Source organism: Natrix helvetica (assembly GCF_964273705.1).
Source record: "Natrix helvetica genome assembly, chromosome: 1".
Taxonomy (NCBI): Eukaryota; Metazoa; Chordata; class Lepidosauria; order Squamata; family Natricidae; genus Natrix; species Natrix helvetica.
The window spans coordinates 347,822,750-347,844,292 of NC_138548.1; positions in this window are offsets into that span (position 1 = coordinate 347,822,750).

Here is a 21,543-nt window from a genome sequence, read left to right on the forward strand (position 1 = left end):
AACCTGGAAATCAACTTATTTAAATAGATTTCCCTAGCTAGATGGCACACGTGGTACAACAAAGCACATTGTCAGCAAAGAAAATAGCCCCTGGTGTTGTCAGCATACACAAAATAGAGGACAAGCTCAAATCAAACAAGGCTTGTAGATTCATCCAGTGTGAAATCAGTACAAATTTCTACTAGTCTTTTTAGCAATGAATGTAGCAGTGACGTGCGGTGAGGTTAATGGCTGGTGAGGCTGGTGACGTCATCAGGAAGGCGGGGAATGGGACCACGTGTGCTGGAGGCACACATTTCTGCCTCTGCCCTCCGCAGCTCCCGGGCGCGCATGGACGGAGGTAGCCACAGTGACACCGAGGCGATCCGGGCGGACGAAAGAGCAAGAGAGGCAGCCCAATCCTTGGTCGCTCGCCCGCTGGATCGGCTTGGCGCCATTCTGCCTACCTCCGTCCATGCGCGCCCGGGAGCTGCGGAGGGCGGAGGCAGAAATGTCGGCGTTTCCGGATGATGTCATCCGGGAGCGCCAACAACATTTCTGCCTCCGCCCTCCGCAGCTCCCAGGCGCGCATGGACGGAGGTAGCCACAGCGACACCGAGGCGATCCGGGCGGACGAAAGAGCGAGCGAGGCAGCCCGATCCTCGGTCGCTCGCCCGCCGGATCGGCTCGGCGCCATTCTGCCTACCTCCGTCCATGCGCGCCCGGGAGCTGCAGAGGGCGGATGCAGAAATGTCGGCGTTTCCGGATGACGAAGGCACAAAAGCGACTGTCGACTGTTGCTTTCGTGCCTTCATCATCTGGGAGCGCCGACAACATTTCTGCCTCCGCCCTCCGCAGCTCCCGGGTGCGCCCGGACGGATGTATAATATTATAATATATTATATATATATATATATATATATATATATATATATATGTGTGTGTGTGTGTGTGTGTGTGTGTGTGTGTGTGTGTGTGTGTGTGTGTTACGGTGAAAGACCGAATATTTCATTACATCGTTTTACATTCGGACCTTCACCGGTGAATGTCGACATTCACATAGTCGCTTGGTGTATGTCCGAAAATACCCTTATCCTCTCGACACCCTTACCCTAATCCCCTTAACCTAATACCTCGGCTCCTCGCTTCCTTTTAAGCGTCTTCTATTCGCGGAGTTTTTTTTTTTAAAACCTGCGATCCTTAAGAAGACGCTTAAAAGGAAGCGAGGAGCCGAGGTATTAGGGTAAGGTTGTTGAGAGGATAAGGGTAATCCTCTCGACACCCTTACCCTAATCCTCTTACCCTAATACCTCGGTTCCTCGCTTCCTTTTAAGCGTCTTCTATTCGCGGAGTTTTTTTTTTTAAAACCTGCGATCCTTAAGAAGACGCTTAAAAGGAAGCGAGGAGCCGAGGTATTAGGGTAAGGTTGTTGAGAGGATAAGGGTAATCCTCTCGACACCCTTACCCTAATCCTCTTACCCTAATACCTCGGCTCCTCGCTTCCTTTTAAGCATCTTCTATTCGCGGAGTTTTTTTTTTAAACCTGCGATCCTTAAGAAGACGCTTAAAAGGAAGCGAGGAGCCGAGGTATTAGGGTAAGGTTGTTGAGAGGATAAGGGTAATCCTCTCGACACCCTTACCCTAATCCCCTTAACCTAATACCTCGGCTCCTCGCTTCCTTTTAAGCGTCTTCTTAAGGATCGCAGGTTTAAAAAAAAAAAACCTCCGCGAATAGAAGACGCTTAAAAGGAAGCGAGGAGCCGAGGTATTAGGGTAAGGGTGTTGAGAGGATAAGGGTAATCCTCTCGACACCCTTACCCTAATCCTCTTACCCTAATACCTCGGCTCCTCGCTTCCTTTTAAGCGTCTTCTTAAGGATCGCAGGTTTTAAAAAAAAAACTCCGCGAATAGAAGACGCTTAAAAGGAAGCGAGGAGCCGAGGTATTAGGGTAAGAGGATTAGGGTAAGGGTGTCGAGAGGATTACCCTTATCCTCTCAACACCCTTACCCTAATACCTCGGCTCCTCGCTTCCTTTTAAGCGTCTTCTTAAGGATCGCAGGTTTTTTTAAAAAAAACTCCGCGAATAGAAGACGCTTAAAAGGAAGCGAGGAGCCGAGGTATTAGGTTAAGGGGATTAGGGTAAGGGTGTCGAGAGGATAAGGGTATTTTCGGACATACACCAAGCGACTATGTGAATGTCGACATTCACCGGTGAAGGTCCGAATGTAAAACGATGTAATGAAATATTCGGTCTTTCACCGGTGAATGTCGACATTCACCAGATTTCGGTCTTTCACCGTAACATATATAGTATATAATATTATATACTATTATTTCATGAAGAGAGGTGAGGCTCTGCCTCCCTTGCCTCCCCTGACCGCACGTCACTGGAATGTAGCTATGTTCACTTATGATGCAATTTAAGAAAAAGCCACAAGTATGGAAAACATTGGAAATTCAACTTTTTGCTCCCATCCAGTGCTAACGTCTCATCTGACTCGAGTTATAATTGTATAAATACTGACAACAAAAGTTGTACGGAGAAAATAGGAATTGTTTAATAGCACAAGGCACAAACACGTGGCTAATGAATTAATATAGTGCTATTCATTACAGAAGTGAAGTGCAAAGTTATTTACAAGGTTTTAGGTGTATACGCCCTTTTTTATATGTGTATCTAGCTGCAGTGATTGAGTCTAAATACTATGTATTCTAATAACTTTTAACTTAATTGTTGGCACTTAACTTCCAGTGGAAGTAGTCGAATCAATCATCACTGAGTTTAAAAATGCTTGAGATAAATATCTGTCAGACCTGTTGCTCTCAGCGACTCGGAGCTGCCATTCCACTGGTGGGGAGATCCGCGAATAGGGAGTTTCGTGCCTTGGACTGCTGCTGTGCCACGCTTGCTTCCCTGCCACGCCAAGAGTGTGAAGGACCTTTGGATCACTCCCCCCGCCCCCGGATCGTTGGCCGTGTCAGGGGAAGATTTCACCCTGAACTAATGAGGCTTAGACCGGCGGCTTTTCCAAACAGGCATATTCTTCAAGAAGCGAAAAATAAATAAAACCCGAAAATAAGTTCTAATTAAAAACAAACTTTTAATACAAAAATAACAAAATAGAAATAAAACAAATCTATCTAATTGTTACATTTTGGCAATAACAAATGTTGTCCGTCTTCTTGAAGACGAACAGAAGATCAAAAAGGGAAGAAGTCTCTGGAATGTGTGATGTATATAAACATGTTAAGCATGCACAATAAATCATTGTCAGATAAGAAACACTTCTCTACAGTATAACTTATAATAGAAGCTCAAGTAGACAAACAAAATAACGTAGTGACAGGCCATGAGCGTTATGTCGGTGGGGTCTCACAGCTGATAGGCGGCCAGACGCAGGCACAGTAACCCTGCAGTGACTTTCATACAGAGCGGCGCCAGCACATCATCGGAGTATATTAGGTGTATTGCGCACATATAGGAGAGGGCGGGGGACAGGAGGGTTTAAATGGTGGAGGGAAGTACGGAATTACAGGCTTGACTTCATTTCACTCGTGATTTACATTTTGTGATGATTAGAAGCACCAGAACAGACTTTAAAGGTTACTCTTAACACCTTTATGTTCTTCACCTGAACGGAACCTGACATATCATCCATCAAAAATTAATATAAAATAGTAAATAAATAAATTTAAAAGAAAAAAGAAAAAAAAAACCACTGAAAGGGCTGACTCGATGGACCTGGTCTTTTTCTGCTGTTTTGTTTTCTGTTTCCAGGCTTCTAATTAGGTAACTTAATTTTTTTATACTTTGCTTATAACTTTGCTGCCGGTTTCTTCCTCTCATGCTATTCTATCAGTGGTGGGCTTCAATTTATTTCACTACCGGTTCGCTTGTTGCGCATATTTGTGTGCTCGCACAATGCCTCTGCACATGCATCTGAAGCATCTCTGGGCGGGTGGGCGGAGCTTTCCACCACCACTGCTATCAGTTTGCCCGATCCAGGGAGAACCGGCAGAAACCCACCTGTATACAATACAATACAATAGCAGAGTTGGAAGGGACCTTGGAGGTCTTCTAGTCCAACCCCCTGCAGGGAACCCTATACCATTTCAGACAAATGGCTATCCAACATCTTCTTAAAGACTTCCAGTGTTGGGGCATTCACAACTTCTGGAGGCAAGCTGTTCCACTGATTAATTGTTCTAACTGTCAGGAAATTTCTCCTCAGTTCTAAGTTGCTTCTCTCCTTGATTAGTTTCCACCCATTGCTTCTTGTTCTACACTCAGGTGCCTTGGAGAATAGTTTGACTCCCTCTTCTTTGTGGCAACCCCTGAGATATTGGAACACTGCTATCATGTCTCCCCTAGTCCTTCTTTCTATTAAACTAGACATACCCAGTTCCTGCAACCGTTCTTCATATGTTTTAGTCTCCAGTCCCCTAATCATCTTTGTTGCTCTTCTCTGCACTATTTCTAGAATCTCCACATCTTTTCTACACCGTGACGACCAAAACTGAATGCAGTATTCCAAGTGTGGCCTTACCAAGGCATTATAAAGTGGTATTAACACTTCACGAGATCTTGATTCTATCCCTCTGTTGATGCAGCCTAGAACTGTGTTGGCTTTTTTGGCAGCTGCTGCACACTGCTGGCTCATATTTAGATGGTTGTCCACTAGGACTCCAAGATCCCTTTCACAGTTACTACTACTGAGCAAGGTACCATCTATACTGTACCTGTGCATTCCGTTTTTGTTGCCTAAATGTAGAACCTTACTCTTTTCACCATTGCATTTCATTTTATTAGATAGTGCCCAATGTTTAAGTTTGTCAAGATCCTTCTGTATCTTAAGCATATCTTCTGGAGTGTTGGCTATTCCCGCCAGCTTGGTGTCATTTGCAAATTTGATGAGTTCCCCACTATGTACACTCTTAGGAATGCTAATAGCAATATCACTTAGACTTATATTCTGCTTCACAGTGCTTTAAAGCCCCCTCTAAGCAGTTTACAGAGTAATAGCCTCTCTTAATGCCTTTTACTCTGCCACAGCTTAGTGCCGGACTTTATTGTCTTTCTGCTGTAGTTCACTGGTTTGGGAGTCGGAGGTACATTTTATAGTGAGTCCACTTCTATGGCATAAGTCAGGCCTATCAAACTGGCAGCCCACAGGCCGAATAGGGTCTGCGCAGGGCACACCTGCCCTGGCTCTGTGAAGACAAAACACATCGCAATACATCACAAGTGATGCGAGTGGGTTTGATGTAAGTCATTCCAGATTGTAGTCTTGGGTGCCAGGGAGAGCATTCAAGTCTTTGTTTGCTCCAAGTGTCGGTTTGTTCTAGTGATTAAGGCACCAGGAGATAAACGAGGAGACTGTGAGTTCTAGTCCACCGTAGGGATGAAAAATGTCTGGATGACCTTGGGCCAGTCATTCTCTCATCCTCACAGGTGGGGAAAAAGGAAGGAGAAAGAAGTATTAGGTTATGTTTGCCACCTTGAGTTATTTATAAAAATATTAAAGGTGAGAGATGATGATAGATAGGTGATAGACAGACAGACAGATAGACCAATACAATACAATACAATGCAATACAATACAATAGTAGAGTTGGAAGGGACCTTGGAGGTCTTCTAGTCCAACCCCCTGCCTAGGCAGGAAACCCTATACCATTCCAGACAAATGGCTATCCAACATCTTCTTAAAGACTTCCAGTGTTGGGGCATTCACAACTTCTGGAGGCATTTTCTGTTCCACTGATTAATTGTTCTAACTGTCAGGAAGTTTCTCCTCAGTTCTAAGTTGCTTCTCTCCTTGATTGGTTTCCACCCATTGCTTCTTGTTCTGTCCTCAGGTGCCTTGGAGAATAGCTTGACTCCCTCTTCTTTGTGGCAACCCCTGAGATATTGGAACATATCTATCTATCATCTATCCATCCATCTATAATAGACCAATTATAGATGGATGGATAGATGATAGATAGGCTGACAGACTGACAGACAGCTAAATAGATATCTAGAGGAAAACTTGGGAGTCTACTTGTGTTATTTACTTCTGTGAAATTGCTGGAAAAGATAATTCATCAATGGATTGAAGTGTTAATCAGTATGATGATGGGATTGACCTGAGATAAATACTGTTGAAAAGACAAAATGTGGGTTGTCATCAAAGTGCGTACTTAGTTGTTCATCACAAGATCACAAATACGAAATTTTGGATTGCTATGCACATCATATTTACGGTACCCTCTTCCCTACTTTTCTTTAAAGCCTGTTTTTCAATATCACATCAAAAGTAAGTTTTTTCTGACCCCTAGTGGCAGAATGTAGAATATAGGATGGCTTTAAGAAACAAATAATTTTGAAATTTATTTCCATGTTATTGTCCAGCTAGATGGCAGTACTTAAATGAACTCAGCTAATCTCAAAAACTATATTAGTATTTTCCTGAACTAGTACTATACATGAAAATAGTTACAAGCATTTTATATGTGTTTTATTGGAAAACATCTTTGATTCCTCCTTTGGTAGAATAGCTAAATAAATTAGGGAAGTATGCTTTGAAGTCCAGAATAACTTCTTATATAAAACGGCAAAACTGATGCAAAATTTAATTCTAATCAGAAACAGTTTTTGGATTATAATGTTTAGAATTATATTAAAACAGTTTTGTGTGCTCCATCCAAATTTTCGTTTTTCTTCTCTATAGAATTATATGGGTTTGTATATATAAAGTATTGATTTAATATGTTTTTTACTGTTAAAGTTGTAAGTTTTAGAAAGTTCCCACTTTCCCCAATCAGTCACATTGTTCAATCAAGGTACTGGCTGGTCACCTGGTAACTGGACTCCTCCTCTCTCCAGCTACCTGTTGGAATGTCCTTGGTTCCTATAGGGAACTAATGGGTTCGTACCCCATCTAACCAGAGGTAGGCGTCACATGCTGTAACAACCAGTTGGTTCACCCGGAACTGAAAATGTGAGCGCACGGAGGCCAAAACCTTTTTTTTTCTTGTTTTCCACCTATAAATCTAGGTGTGTCTTATATCCCAGTGCATCTTACAGTCCGAAAAATAAAGTATTTGGATATACCGTTAATCCCTGGGTTATGTGTGTTCCCTTAGTGAACGTTTGAAGTTATGCGATCAGCGCCCCCCCTAGCGTTTCCGAATGGGGCCCGAAACTACGAATCTTGCAGCACCAGGCAGTTGTTCACCCTTATGAAGAACCACAGTGGCTCTGCAACATTCATCCTGCATTTTGCTGGCCGAAATGGAGCTTCTGAGGGGCTGAATCTGGCCCCTGGAGGCTCCATTTTGGCCTGCAACGTGCCGGGGGAGGCTTGCAGAGGCCTGAACAGAATTGCAGAGGGGTGCAGGAGGCTGGAGAGGAGACTGTTTGCTAGATCTTCACAAGGTAAGTGACCCAGCATGGCAGGTTGGAGGGGGGGAGCAATTTGGGGAGCTTGACGTATTTCAGTGGGTAAGGGAGGCCTTGTGTGGTCTTAGGTATGTGGACTGTTCCATCACTATCCCCACCACCACATGGCCTTCCCAACCCTGAAATATCTCATGTGCACTTAATGAGCCTCGCATTCAATTAGCGAATGTGTGGGCGAAAGGAGGGAGTGATCTCGTTCAAGGTGCGAGATTCACTCCCGCGAATCCTCAGGTTACAAATGGAATGGGCAGGCTCCATTACATTCGTAACTCAAGGACTACCTGTAAAACTTCTCACAATGGACTTTTGATAGTTTCAGTGTCTGGATAAATCTTTCCAGTTCACAAAAAGAGTATACAATCCTGCCAAGTTAAAGCCAAGTGGGGAATTAGCTCAAATGGTAGAGCGCTTGCTTAGCATGCGAGAGGTAGCAGGATTGATGCCTGCATTCTCCAGTCAATCTCTATTCACTTTTGGCTTCCATTCAGAAAATCCTCATGCAGGCAAGTTTTGCATATTTTCCTGGACTAGAAATTAGTGGCAATGAAAAATCTTGCTTTCCTTGCGAGAGGTGGTGGGATCAATGCCCACTTTTTCTAAGACAGGCATTTGAAAGATTTTATCATCCTCCTTCAAGATCTACCTCACTCCACCCCTGTGATTGTGCTTGCTATTTTTTGTGTGTTTCTTGAGAAATTGTGGAGAAACACAGCAAGAATGTTGTGTGTGAAATTAGTTCAAATGGAAGAGTGCTTGCTTAACACACAATGAGGCAGTAGGTTCAATGCCACAGCCTACCTTTAATAATGTGTGCCATTTTATTAGACAATTTTTGAACTGTCTGAATATTAGTAATCAAATCAGACCATTTTTATTTATGTCTTTCTTTAGAGGATTTATATGACCATCTATTTAAAATACAATACAATACAATACAATAGCAGAGTTGGAAGGGACCTTGGAGGTCTTCTAGTCCAACCCCCTGCCTAGGCAGGAAACCCTATACCACATGACTTTGGGTGGCTGACATCAGTGACTATAAACAGAAACACTAAAAGCAATGCAACAAAAAATGCATGGAAGACCAGGGCCCCAATCCAGCAATATTACCTATTACTTTATACCCTTTTAAGCCGAGGGGCCCCAAAGGACTGTACAAGCTGCCTCATGCAGGACCATTTGTAACTTCTGTATGGTCTTCAGGGGCAGCCCCATGTGGAGTGCATTGCAGTAGTCCAACTGCGGAATCACAGGGCATGAATGGGGGTGAGTGTGAGGAAGACAGGAAGGAAGCTGCTGTCTGAGCTTTGGAAAAGCAGCTGCAGCCAAGTAGAAAAGCTCAGTCACTCCCTGAGCTAGGCTCAGCTCACCTGATTTTACTACCTGTTCTGTGACATGGCTTGGTGGGTGTGGCAGGGAAAGGTTACTGCAAAATCCCCATTTCCTCCTGATCAGCTGGGACTCGGGAGGTAGCGAATAGATGGGGGTGGGGCCAGTCAGAGGTTCTTTGAACTATTCAATATTTCCTCTACTGGTTCTCCACAACTGGTGAGAACCTGCTGAATACCACCTCTGGAAACTGATTTTGCTGCCTGAGCTTGGGAAAAGCAGCTGCAGCCAAGTAGAAAAGCTTCCCAGCCCCCACTCACTTTCCCAAGGTGAGGCTCAGCTCATCCCTTTCCCCAAAGGGCCATAAAAGTTTGCACAGCCTCAGAAACCTAAAAGGAGATGGGCCGATTAATTTCCCCCCACCTCTGCACCCGCTGCCAGTTTGGTGAGAGAAACCTCCGGCTCACAGGCCCCCATGCTGGCATCTCTGCAGTCTGGCACAGCTCCAGAACTCACAGCTGTGAGGAACATGTTCAATTCCTCTGAATCCACCTGCTCAAGCTCTTCCCAGGTAAATGGAGCTCAGGTGTGTCTCAGTCATTTCTAGCAGACTTACTAGTTGGCATCAAATTTCCTCTCCTTGATTTCTCTTCCTCCTCCTGAATTCTTGCAATTTTGTGGGTCAAGGCTGCTCATAGCTGGGGAATTAGCTCATATGGTAGAGCGCTTGCTTTGCATGCAAGAGGTGGTGGGATCGATGCCCACATTCTCCAGTCCATTTTTTTTAATGTTCCCTTGCCAAAAACTTTAGACCCTTTCGATCTATTCAGTTTCAACATCTTATCCCGAATTCTTCTAACGTGGTAGGACAAGGGTGACAGGCAGTTTACTTTCCAAAGTATTGGATCATTTTCATCTCTTCATTTTCTGCATCTTGTCCTGAATTCTTGTAACATGGCCGAACAAGATTGACAGGGGAATTAGCTCAAATGGTAGAGCGCTCGCTTAGCATGCGAGAGGTAGCAGGATCGATGCCTGCATTCTCCAGTCAGTCTCTCTTCAGTTTTGACTTCCATACAGAAGATCCTCATGCAGGCAAGTTTTTCTGGCACTATAGAAGCTTTGCTTTGCCTGCAAGAGATAGTGGAGATCAATGCTCCCTTTTTCTAAGACAGGCATTTAGTTGACTTTATCTTCCTTCCCCAAGATCCATCCCACTCCACCCCTATGATTCTGCATATGATCTTGAGAAGTGATGGAGGAGCAATGGTAGAATGCTGTGAAACTAACTCAAATCGAAGAGTGCTTGATTCACACAGAAAAGGTAGTAGATTTTATTTTCCAATCAACCTTTGCTAGAGGTGGTATTCAGCCAGTTCTGACAGGTTCTGGAGAACCGGTAGTGGAAATTTTGAGTAGTTCAGAGAACTGGCAAATAGGCTGGCCCCTCCCCCGCTGCCCCCACTGCCTTCCAGCCGATCTTTTTTGCCCTGAACAGGAAAACAGAGCTTGAAAGCAGGTTAGTGGGGTGGGGAAGGAATGGGGTTTTGCAGGATCCTTCAAGCCCACCAAGCCATGCCATGCCCACAGAACTGGTAGTAAATGCTTTTGAATCCCACCCCTGACCTTTACCCTATTTTGGCAAATTATTAGACCATTTTTATTTATATCTTTAAAGGATTTTTAATAGCCCCTTCTCCCCATCCTCTTCCACATCACTCTGGATAGCGAACAACAATGATAAAAACAGAATGGTGGGAAGCAACACAACAAACAATTAAGAAAAACCAGGTCCCCAATCCATTCATCTATACCAGCGGCCCCCATCCTTTTGGGCACCAGGGATCAGTTCTGTCTGAAAAGTTAGGGTTGTCCATTCTCCAGCCAAACATTTATTTTGCTATATTATTGGGTCATTTTGATCTCCTCAGTTTCTGCATCTTGTTCTGATTTCTTGCAACATGGTTATCAGGCTTGGAAGCCATCTTTTACAGTGGGCCTCAAGCCTGCCACTTATTCTGTTGGAGAAAATGACAGGCTTTAGACTTCTCAGGATACAATACAATACAATACAATACAATACAATGGTAGAGTTGGAAGGGACCTTGGAGGTCTTCTAGTCCAACCTCCTGCCTAGGCAGGAAACCCTATACCGTTTCAGACAAATAGCTATCCAACATCTTCTTAAAGGCTTCCAGTCTTGGGGCATTCACAACTTCTGGAGGCATTTTCTGTTCCACTGATTAATTGTTCTAACTGTCAGGAAGTTTCTCCTCAGTTCTAAGTTGCTTCTCTCCTTGATTAGTTTCCACCCATTGCTTCTTGTTCTACCCTCAGGTGCTTTGGAGAATAGTTTGACTCCCTCTTCTTTGTGGCAACCCCTGAGATATTGGAACAATGCTATCATGTCTCCCCTAGTCCTTCTTTCTCTTAAGCTAAACATACCCAGTTCCTGCAACCGTTCTTCATATGTTTTAGTCTCCAGTCCCCTAATCCTCTTTGTTGCTCTTCTCTGCACTCTTTCCAGAGTCTCCACGTCTTTTTTACATTGTGGCGACCAGAACTGAATGCAGTATTCCAAGTGTGGCCTTACCAAGGCATTATAAAGTGGTATTAACACTTCACGTGATCTTGATTCTATCCCTCTGTTGATGCAGCCAACAGAGTTGATACAGGAAGAGTTTATTTGGCAGCCAGGTTCAGAAAGCTAGCACATGGCTAACATTGCAAATTCTGAACAATCTTCATTAACGAAGCACGCATTCTTATACATTCTCAAAGACAGCGTTAACACGGAAATACTTAACTCATTTCTTATTGGTTATTTTGGGGGAAAAGCCTTATAAGTAGATGGGGGTCTTACTTCTCCTTTTGTTACAGGTATGGACTACGTGTCATTAACAAACTTTATTTGAACCTTGTGGTTTGGACTTTTGACATAGGGACGTTGGCTGGAACATCTTGTGGTTGAAGGCTGATGACATTTTCCTGTCCCTTTAGCAAGCTTCTACCTGTCCCTTTTATGCCACGTCTTCATTCTTATATTTTAATCCATATTTTATTCTACTTTAATTCTACTGTGGGAAACTGGGAGAGGGGATTGTATGGAGTATGGGAGCAGAGGTGGGTTGCTCCCGGTTTGGCCTGGTTTGGCCGAACCGGTGGTGGAATTCAGGACTGAATCGCAGAAACAGCAGCGACCCAGGCCTGTCATGCCTCCAAACTGGTTCCCTTGCTGCTGCTGGGCCGCTGCTATTTTGGTTTTTAGGGACTGCATATGCACAGTTCACTGTAAATTGTTCTGCGCAAGCATGAAGAACAATTTACATTGAACAGCGCATGTGCATGCAGCGCGCATGTTATGAACCGGTAGTAAAACTGGCAGCATCCCACCCCTGCATGGGAGGTATGTAGTCAAAATAACATTCTTTCTAAGTAATTCAAGATCAACTTGCCCCGGCACCTGGAGTGGAGTGACTGGGAGGAATTTTTTTTCTGGACAGTGACTGATTGGACCACGTGATGGATGTGTGAGTACTGGGGCAGAGTCTTGAACTTTCAACTGGGTGGGGAAAACCTGGAAGCTTTCAGATTTCTGGTTTCCCCAGATGTGCCAACATGGCTCTCTTAATAAATTGGAACTTTAAGGAACCTCTGATCTCATATTCTTATTTCATGGAGGATACCCTTGGAACCCTGACATTGGTAGCGATGGGCCATTTGCTATAAAAAAAATGCAAGATTAGGGCATGAACTCAGAAGGAAGGGATGAGATGTATGTGTAAGTGCCAAGCCTGTATAACAAAGACAAAGGAGGAGGGAGTGTGAACAGGTGGGGCCCCTTTCAATGTAGAAAACAATAGCTGGCTGTCAGGCACATCATACAAGACTTATTGCTAAGACAAGGCACAGGGCTAAGACAGAACAAATAGAAGACTTGCTAAATGTCTCCCCCCAGTGCCTATTAATAAACTTTTAGGAATAGGGCTGAAGTAGAGCCAATAGAATAACTTTCGAAGTGTTTATTAATTAAGACTTAGAAATAGGGATGGAGTGGAGTCAACAGAGGACCCGTTAGATAACTTTCAAAATGCCCTTTTGGCAATGTATCTTTATCCCACCTTGAAAAAAAAAATGTATAAAAGCTGGTTGAATCTTTTGCTCTGGGTCCTGGCATTTTGCTGGCTGGGGCCCCTTTTGTTGAATCACTTCAGTAAAAGGAAATCAATCCTGCACCTCGTGTCCGGTCATCTTCATTGGCTTTGGCACCAGGCTAAGAGCCAAATTTGGGGACAACATTAGAACAAGGTTGACAGGCAGTTGGGGAATTAGCTCAAATGGTAGAGCACTCGCTTAGCATGCGAGAGTTAGCAGGATCGATGCTTGCATTCTCCAGTTACTCTCCTTTGTTTTGTACCATCCATGGAAAGACCTTTTTCCACTCTATATCTGCATCTATAACTGCATTTCGACATTTGGAAATGTTCAAATTTTGAATGGATTTGGTTAGCAGTCATATATGAGATGAAAAATAAGAATTTATTATTATTCTCACCCACCCACAACCTCATGTCTTTTTTTCCAGGACCCTGTTTTCAAACCCTTCTGTCTCTCAACTCTTTCTGAGGGCTGGTAAGAGCCATTATCATAAGTAGTTATTGAAACTTACCAAAGGACAAGGAAAGAAGAACAAAGAACCCACAGAGAAGTACGTCCTTTATTCCTTCTCAGATTCCATACTTGGCAGAAGGGGTGAGGATGAACAAGAGGGAAAATCTCTAGAATCTGCAGTCATCCTGTCAATTTGGGGTGAAGATCCTGGAACAACCAATGGAGGAGGGATATGAAGCTGTGTCTTGGCTTGGGCGGGTTATGCTCTTCTGATATTGAGGTTGGACAATCATCAGCAAGGTGTCAGGCCTGCAGCCATATTTTCTTGTGGATCTCAGGCCTGCCAAACTTTCTATTATTCTACTGTGCGTTTTCTATTGTGGGAAAATGGGAGGGGGGGATTGTATGGAGTTAGATGATATGTAGCCAAAACAAAATTCCTTCTAGAAAGCCAAGGTCATTCTTTGTCTCTACATCTCTGCACCTGACCAGAACTAGATGGGTGGAAGATGCCAGCATGGCAGTGGAAGGTTGGACTGTGTGATGGAATGGTGTGTGTGTGTGTGGGGGGCAATATCTTGAACTTTCAACTGGGTGGGAAAACTGGGAAGCCTTCAGATTCAGGTTTTCCCCAGATGTGCCAACAGTACTGAGGAGTCCAGACAAAAGACCATGAATGGAACACAACCAGCCATACATTAAAGTTGATCGTGGCTGAAGGACACTAACATGCTCATCCAAGAAATCCCAGAGATATCAAGGTTCTTTCAGGGACTGCAACCGCCCAGGTGTATCATTCTGAAAACTATCTGATTGTTATATTGTGAAATACAAGCGTGGTTTACAAGCTTCTCTGTGAGAAAAAAACATTGACAGGTGATCTGTGGGCTGTACATTGATGTGGTCATTCCTATGCTCAATGCACCCTTTTGTCTTGAGATAAACTTCAAGTCCAGATTGTGCACCTGCCTTGGGAAGAAAAGAATGTCTCATTTTCTTCGGCACAAACAATCTTCTGTTTCTCAGGAGTCTAGCAAGTGCCTTCATCATGGGTTTTACAGTGTTCTTCCTGGAAGAACATTGCTGGAGGACGCATTGTCTCAGGACACATTCATACATCATTTCAGAAGAGACTGAAACTCCACCCTTATCCATTACTCAAGACGTGTTCATTGCCGTGGATCAGATGGAATTGCACACCTGCTCCAAGCAAATCACCATTTCACCTGGTAGGAAGCCATACCTTTGAAATTGAAGATGGAAAGAATTCTTTTATTTGGGGTCTTTGTCCTGCTCTTCAGCACTTCAGGTAAGTAAATAACTGTCTTTGCTATTTAGGGAAATATGTCATGGTTGGACTTGGAAAATCTTGAGCACAGATTCGATTCCTTCCGTTAAATATAGAAATTCATTTGCAGGGGTAAATACTATGGATTCAAGCATTCTGGATGATCCTGAGGTTGACTTGGGGACCAGCAAAATTATAGAAGAAAGTTCATTCTTTAGGGGAGCATGAACATCTGATATATTTGGGCACAGCAGGAGCTACACTATCTGGACAAGAAAGTTCAGTGAAATTTGTTCAATTAGATCAACACTCAGATCATGACCTTGTGTGTGATGTTGTTTATCCACATTGCACGCTGTAAGGATTAAGGAGTTGTAGTGGACAACTAGCATAGTCGAGCATACAACATTCAAATCTCCCCTTATGTGATGAAATATTAATAACAATCCAAAACATCTGCCTGTCGAGATCCTTGGGAAGGATTCCATAGGAGAGTAAAATGCCAAATCTGTCAGAGTTTGTTGCATAAATTCAAATCCACACAGATAACTAATGCAGCAGGATTCATTAACTTCTTTATATACATAAGAATAGATGAATAAATGTACAATACCAACAGGTGGTTCTTCCAGGTAAACACAAGGCAGGAGAGTTACAGGCAAACACAAGCAGTTAGTTTCATTTTAGCAGATAAGCCCAGACAGACTGATAGTTTACTTTTCAGTGCAGCAGACGGCTTAATTTTCTGTTTTAATTCTCTGCACAGACTCAGGTCTGTTTAAGCTCCCATTGGTTGACTTAGTTGCTATGCCTATTCCTGTCTCCAACCTTCCCTTTTTGGCGAAGGTTGTAGAGAGTGTGGTGGCCTACCAGTTTCCACGACATCTGGAGGAAAATGATTATCTAGACCCGCGCCAGTCCGGCTTCCGCCACGGTCACAGCACGGAGACGGCCTTGGTCGCGTTGGTGGATGATCTCTGGAGGGCCAGAGACAGAGGTTGTTCCTCTATCCTGGTCCTATTAGACCTCTCGGCGGCTTTTGATACCATCAACCATGGTATCCTGCTGCGCCAGCTGGAGGGGTTGGGGGTCCGGGGCACCGTTTTGCGGTGGTTCGGCTCCTACCTTTCTGACCGGACGCAGCGTGTGTTGGCAGGAGAAGAGAGGTCGACCCTACGCCCCCTTACTTGTGGGGTGCCACAGGGGTCGGTCCTCTCGCCACTCCTCTTCAACACATATATGAAGCCGCTGGGTGAGATCATCCGTGGTTTCGGGGTGGGATACCATCTGTACGCTGATGATACTCAGCTGTACTTTTCCACCCCGAACCACCCCAACGAGGCCATCGAAGTGATGTCCCGGTGTGTGGAAGCCGTACGGATCTGGATGGATGACAACCGACTCAAGCTCAACCCCTCCAAGACGGAGTGGCTGTGGGTACCAGCTCCCCGGTTCAGCCAATTAATTCCATCATTGGCCATTGGGGGCATTCAACTTGCCCCTGTGGAGCGGGCGTGCAATTTGGGCGTCCTCCTGGATGCCCGGCTGTCCATGGATGACCATGTGACAGCCGTGGCAAGGGGGGCGTTCCACCAGGTTCGCCTGGTGCGTCAATTGCGCCCCCTACTGGACCGGGACGCCTTACGCACAGTCACTCATGCGCTGGTGACGTCTCGCTTGGACTACTGTAACGCTCTCTACATGGGGCTTCCCTTGAAATGCACCCGGAGGCTACAGTTGGTCCAGAACGCAGCCGCGCGGGTAATTATGGGGAGTACTAGGTACTCCCATGTGACACCGTTCCTGCGCGAGCTGCACTGGCTTCCTGTGGTCTATCGGGTGCGTTTCAAGGTTTTGATAATAATCTTTAAAGCGCTCCATGGCTCAGGACCTAGTTACTTGCGGGATCGTATTCTGCCCCATACATCCCTGCGACCAATCCGCGCGCACAGAGAGGGCCTCCTCCAGGTGCCGTCCACAAGACAGTGTCGGGGGGCGGCGCCTAGGAGTAGAGCCTTCTCTGTGGCGGGCCCAGCCCTGTGGAATGACCTCCCTCCGGATATTAGGAATACCTCTGACCTCCGCTCCTTTCGTATTAAGCTTAAGACCCACCTATTCCAAGCAGCTGGCCTGGCTCAACTTTGATCAACTTTGATCTAACCATATCGCTCCTGACGGGTTTTTACTGGGTATTTTAATTATATTTAATTATCTAGGGGTTTTTAAATACTGTATTTTAATTGTTTTATTTATCAGCCGACCTCCTCCTTGTGCATGTCTCGGTATATGTCTCTGTTATATGTTTGTTTTGTCCATATTTATTTCATATGTTTCATTGTACGCCGCCCCGAGTCCTTCGGGAGAGGGTGCGGCTAAGAAATAAATATTTATTATTATTATTATTATTATTATTATTATTATTATTATTATTATTATTATTATTATTATCATCATCATCATCATCATCATCATCATCATCATTATTATTATTATTATTATTATTATTATTATTATTGACTGACCTTGCTCCCATGTTTCTCCCAGGCATGAATATTTTAACAAAATCCACTCTAAATATCTGTCTGATGGTGTGACAAAACACAATAAGAGTGTCCAGGGTCAAATCCTGCAAAATCCCAAGAGTTTAGAGCTCTTGACCTTTTCAACCTTCTGTGTTTCAGCTCATTGCCTCTGGTGCTATGATAAATACAGGAGTTTTCCTGGTTTGTCTGTTGCTCATTGTTATGCTTGCAAGGAATATCATTGTTTCAAGAAATCTATATATAGAGGTAAGACATGGAACTCCAAGGCAAGGGGAAGGGGGTGTTTGAGGTGGGTTGGAATTTCTAGGGGTTCCCACACCTTTTGTTTTTTTTCTCCCTCACCACTTTTAAAAAATATTCTTCCTTTGAACCTCCCAATACAGATGGCCTATTGATCAGTTGGGATTCTGGTTGCACCAAGGACCTCAGTGACATTAAATGCAATCAAATGGAGACACAAGAAATAGATGATTGCACCTATAAAATAATCACATGGTGCTGTAAAACTTCTCACTGCAATGCTTATCCTCCATCCAAGTACCTTGCAGCAGACAGAGAGATTTAGAAGAATCTCCGATTATCACAGGGAGACAGACATCTGCTTCTCTGTTTCTACACAGAAGGCCTCCATCCGTCACGGTGCTTCCTTCTGTACTATCCCATTCTGACATGATTCTCAGTTAAATTGGTGATTTTTCAACAGCTTCTAAATATAATCACAGTGTTCCTTTGCTCTTCATTTTGATAAAAGCAATAATCCAAATATTATTATAAGTAAGGCTTATGAGAGATGAGGTCTTTAATAGATTCCAGGGTTATCGTCTGTTACATCCTGAGTAGAACACCACAATGAACCAAATAGTCCAATAGGTATTTCATCTCTCAATTATTATTTATTTAGGGCTCAGTGATACAAGGGAGGAATGCAAAATTAAGTGGATCCAGGAGCCACAATCAAAAGGAGAAGCAATACGGACACCTCTAAATGCCTTGCTTTCAATCAAGAGCATTGCTCCTACTTCCACTTTCATAAAACTCCAAGCATGGCACTTCTTGCAAAAAGGTTTACATTCCAGTCACATGTCCTGCATTATGGATTGGCCAGGGACAAGTATCTTTCACCAAATTGCCTGGGAGGAGGGTGGGTTGGAAGAGCTCCAGCAGACCATTCGCTGGGGAGGACCTCTGGAGGAAGGCTAGCTTACGATTAGTGCCTGCGATGGGTTAGCTGTGGTGGTAGGGGCCCCATTGTGGAGTGGGTGCAGATGCGTTTCTGTGTTTAACTGTCCTAGACTCTTCTGAAGAAGCTGGGCATGGATTACACTATCTATTGAAGCAAACAACTGCCTCTAATTCCCGGACTGCTTTTCAGCTGTGTAGAAATCCAAAATAATATGCAAAATTTACCTGGGACAAGAAGTTTTGTATGGAAACCAAAAGTGAATAGACACAAACTGGAGAATGCAGGCATTGATCCTGCTACCTCTCGCATGCTAAGTGAGGGCTCCACCATTTGAGCTAATTCCCCAGCTGTTCTCCCATGTTACAAAACCTCAGGACAAGATGCAGAAACTGGGGAGATGTAAATAGTCAAATTCAGGGGTGTCAAACTCAATTTCATTGAGGGTCACATCAGCATTTTGGTTGCCCTCAAAGGGCCAGTTGCATGTAAGACTATGCATGCACCTCACAGAAGCCAGGTGGGCATGGCTGGATAGGTGTGGCTGTGACTAGGTGGGCATAGCTGGGTGCGCGTGGCTGCTCAGTGGGCGCAGCTGACTTGGGACTGCAGGGTCAGGATGGAACAAATCTCACCGGCTAACTGTAACTCGACTATTGACAATTCAATGCCCCACAAACTCCTCATCTCACCAAACTGTTGGTAGCCAAGTGTGGGTGCATGCGTGAACTCACACACTGCATTGAGGGAAGGCAAGGAGGGAGGAAAGAAGAAAGGAAGGAAAGAAGGAAGGGTTGAAGGAGGAAAAGAAGGAAATAAAAGGAAAAGAAGGAAAGGAAGAAAAGAAGGAAGGAGGGAGGGAAACAAGGAAGGATCCCAGCCAGCTGCCTGGAGAGGCCATTTTATTTTGTGATATAAACATGGGCTCAGACGCCTCAGCCAGCCATTGCTCCTCCTCTTCCTCTTTTTCACGCCATCCCCAGTGGACTTGGCCGAGCCTGAAGGAGACAGTAAAGAAGCAGACAGCCAGGCAAACTGGCCAGCCATGGTTGGGCCAAAGGCGGCTTTCAATGCATCCGTCTGCCCCATAGAGGCGACAGCAGGAGAGGCACCATGGCAGCTGTCAGCAGGAAAGACAGTAGGGTTCCAAACTCGGTCTGATCTCTTATTTGGAGGAGGGGGGATGTTGAGGAAGGGGAAGGGTGTAGAGGCCCATGTGGAGTGCCCAACTGGATTGGGGTGGGCCGGGCCGAAGCTGTGGGGGCTAGCCCCTCACCGTCTCCAAGGCGGCCCTGCAGGTCAGATGTAAACACATTGTGACCCGCACCTGGTCTGCGGGCCTTGAGTTTCACATTTTTGGTCTAATTCCTCAGCTGTCAGGCAGCCACGATCTAACAAAACCTAAGAGAAAATTCAGAAAGGGAGGTGATGAAATTAGGTGCCAAATGGCCAGGTGTCCTGGAAGTGATTAAGACACACCTGAACTCAGTTATCTGTGAAGAGTTTGAGCTGGTTGATCTTATTTAGATTAACACAGTTGAAAGGGACCTTGTAGGGTCATCTAGTCCAAACCCCTATCCAAGCAGGAGACCCTACACAATTCCCGACAAATGGCATTCCAGCTTCTTCTTGAAAGCCTCCAGTGATGAAGCTCCCACAACTTACAATACAATACAATAGTAGAGTTGGAAGGGACCTTGGAGGTCTTCTAGTCTAACCCCCTGCCTAGGCAAGAAACCCTATACCGTTTCAGACAAATAGCTATCCAACATCTTCTTAAAGACTTCCAGTGTTGGGGCATTCACAACTTCTGGAGGCAAGCTGTTCCACTGATTAATTGTCTACCCTCAGGTGCTTTGGAGAATAGTTTGACTCCCTCTTCTTTGTGGCAACCTCTGAGATATTGGAACAATGCTATCATGTCTCCCCTAGTCCTTCTTTCTCTTAAGCTAAACATACCCAGTTCCTGCAACCATTCTTCATATGTTTTAGTCTTCAGTCCCCTAATCATCTTTGTTGCTTCTCTGCACTCTTTCCTGAGTCTCCACATCTTTTTTTTACATCGTGACGACCAAAACTGAATGCAGTATTCTAAGTGTGGCCTTACCAAGGCATTATAAAGTGGTATTAACACTTCACGTGGTCTTGATTCTATCCCTCTGTTGATGCAGCCTAGGACTGTGTTGGCTTTTTTGGCAGCTGCTGCACACTGCTGGCTCATATTTAAATGGTTGTCCACTAGGACTCCAAGATCCCTTTCACAGTTACTACTACTGAGCAAGGTACCACCTATTCTGTACCTGTGCATTCCATTTTTGTTGCCTAAATGTAGAAGGCAAAGCTGTTCCACTGGTTGATTGCTCTCACTGTCAGAAAGTTCCTCCTTGTTTCTAGGTTGAATCTCTCCTTGATCAGTTTCCATCCACTATTCCTTGCCTGGCCTTCAGGTGCCTTGGAAAATATCTTGAGTTAGTGGGCAAGATCCTCACAGCTGTAAGCTCAGCCATATGAGCTATAGGGCTCCTCTCCTTCTGGGCTTGTTAAAGCTTGGGAGGTTAACATGTGATTGAGTGATGGTTAATGTCTCTTTGAGGGAGAGAATGTAGCATTCGCAAAGGACACACTTCAGAATTTATATGGATAAGATACATTCTCAGTGCCAAGGTTGGGCTTGAATATTTGCTTTGTTCATGGAGGCGTCAGAAAGAGCTGAAAAAAAATAAACTGTTACCTGTAATATATTGAACCCTCACTGTTATGTATTGAATTTATATAGGATATCTTGCTTTACGTACAAGAGGTAGCAGGGCCAGTGACTGCACTCTCCTAAAGAAATGCTTATCTTTTAGCAGGTTATTAGACAATTTTTATCCCTTTAGTTTCTGCATCTCACCCTGAGTTCTTGCTACTTCAAAGCTACTTGGACCTGGGGAATTAGCCCATATGGTAGAATGCTTGCTTTGTATGTAAGAGTCGCCGCCTCGAGTCCTGTCTGGAAAGGGAGCGGCTAATAAATTCAAAATTTATATTTATAGTGAGATCAATACCCACATTCTCCAGTCAAACCTTGACTTTATTTTGCCAAGTTACTAGACATTTTTTTTTCACCTCCACCTGAAGCTTTTCCTGAATTCTTGCAGGATGATAGGTCGAGTGAGATTTGAACAACTT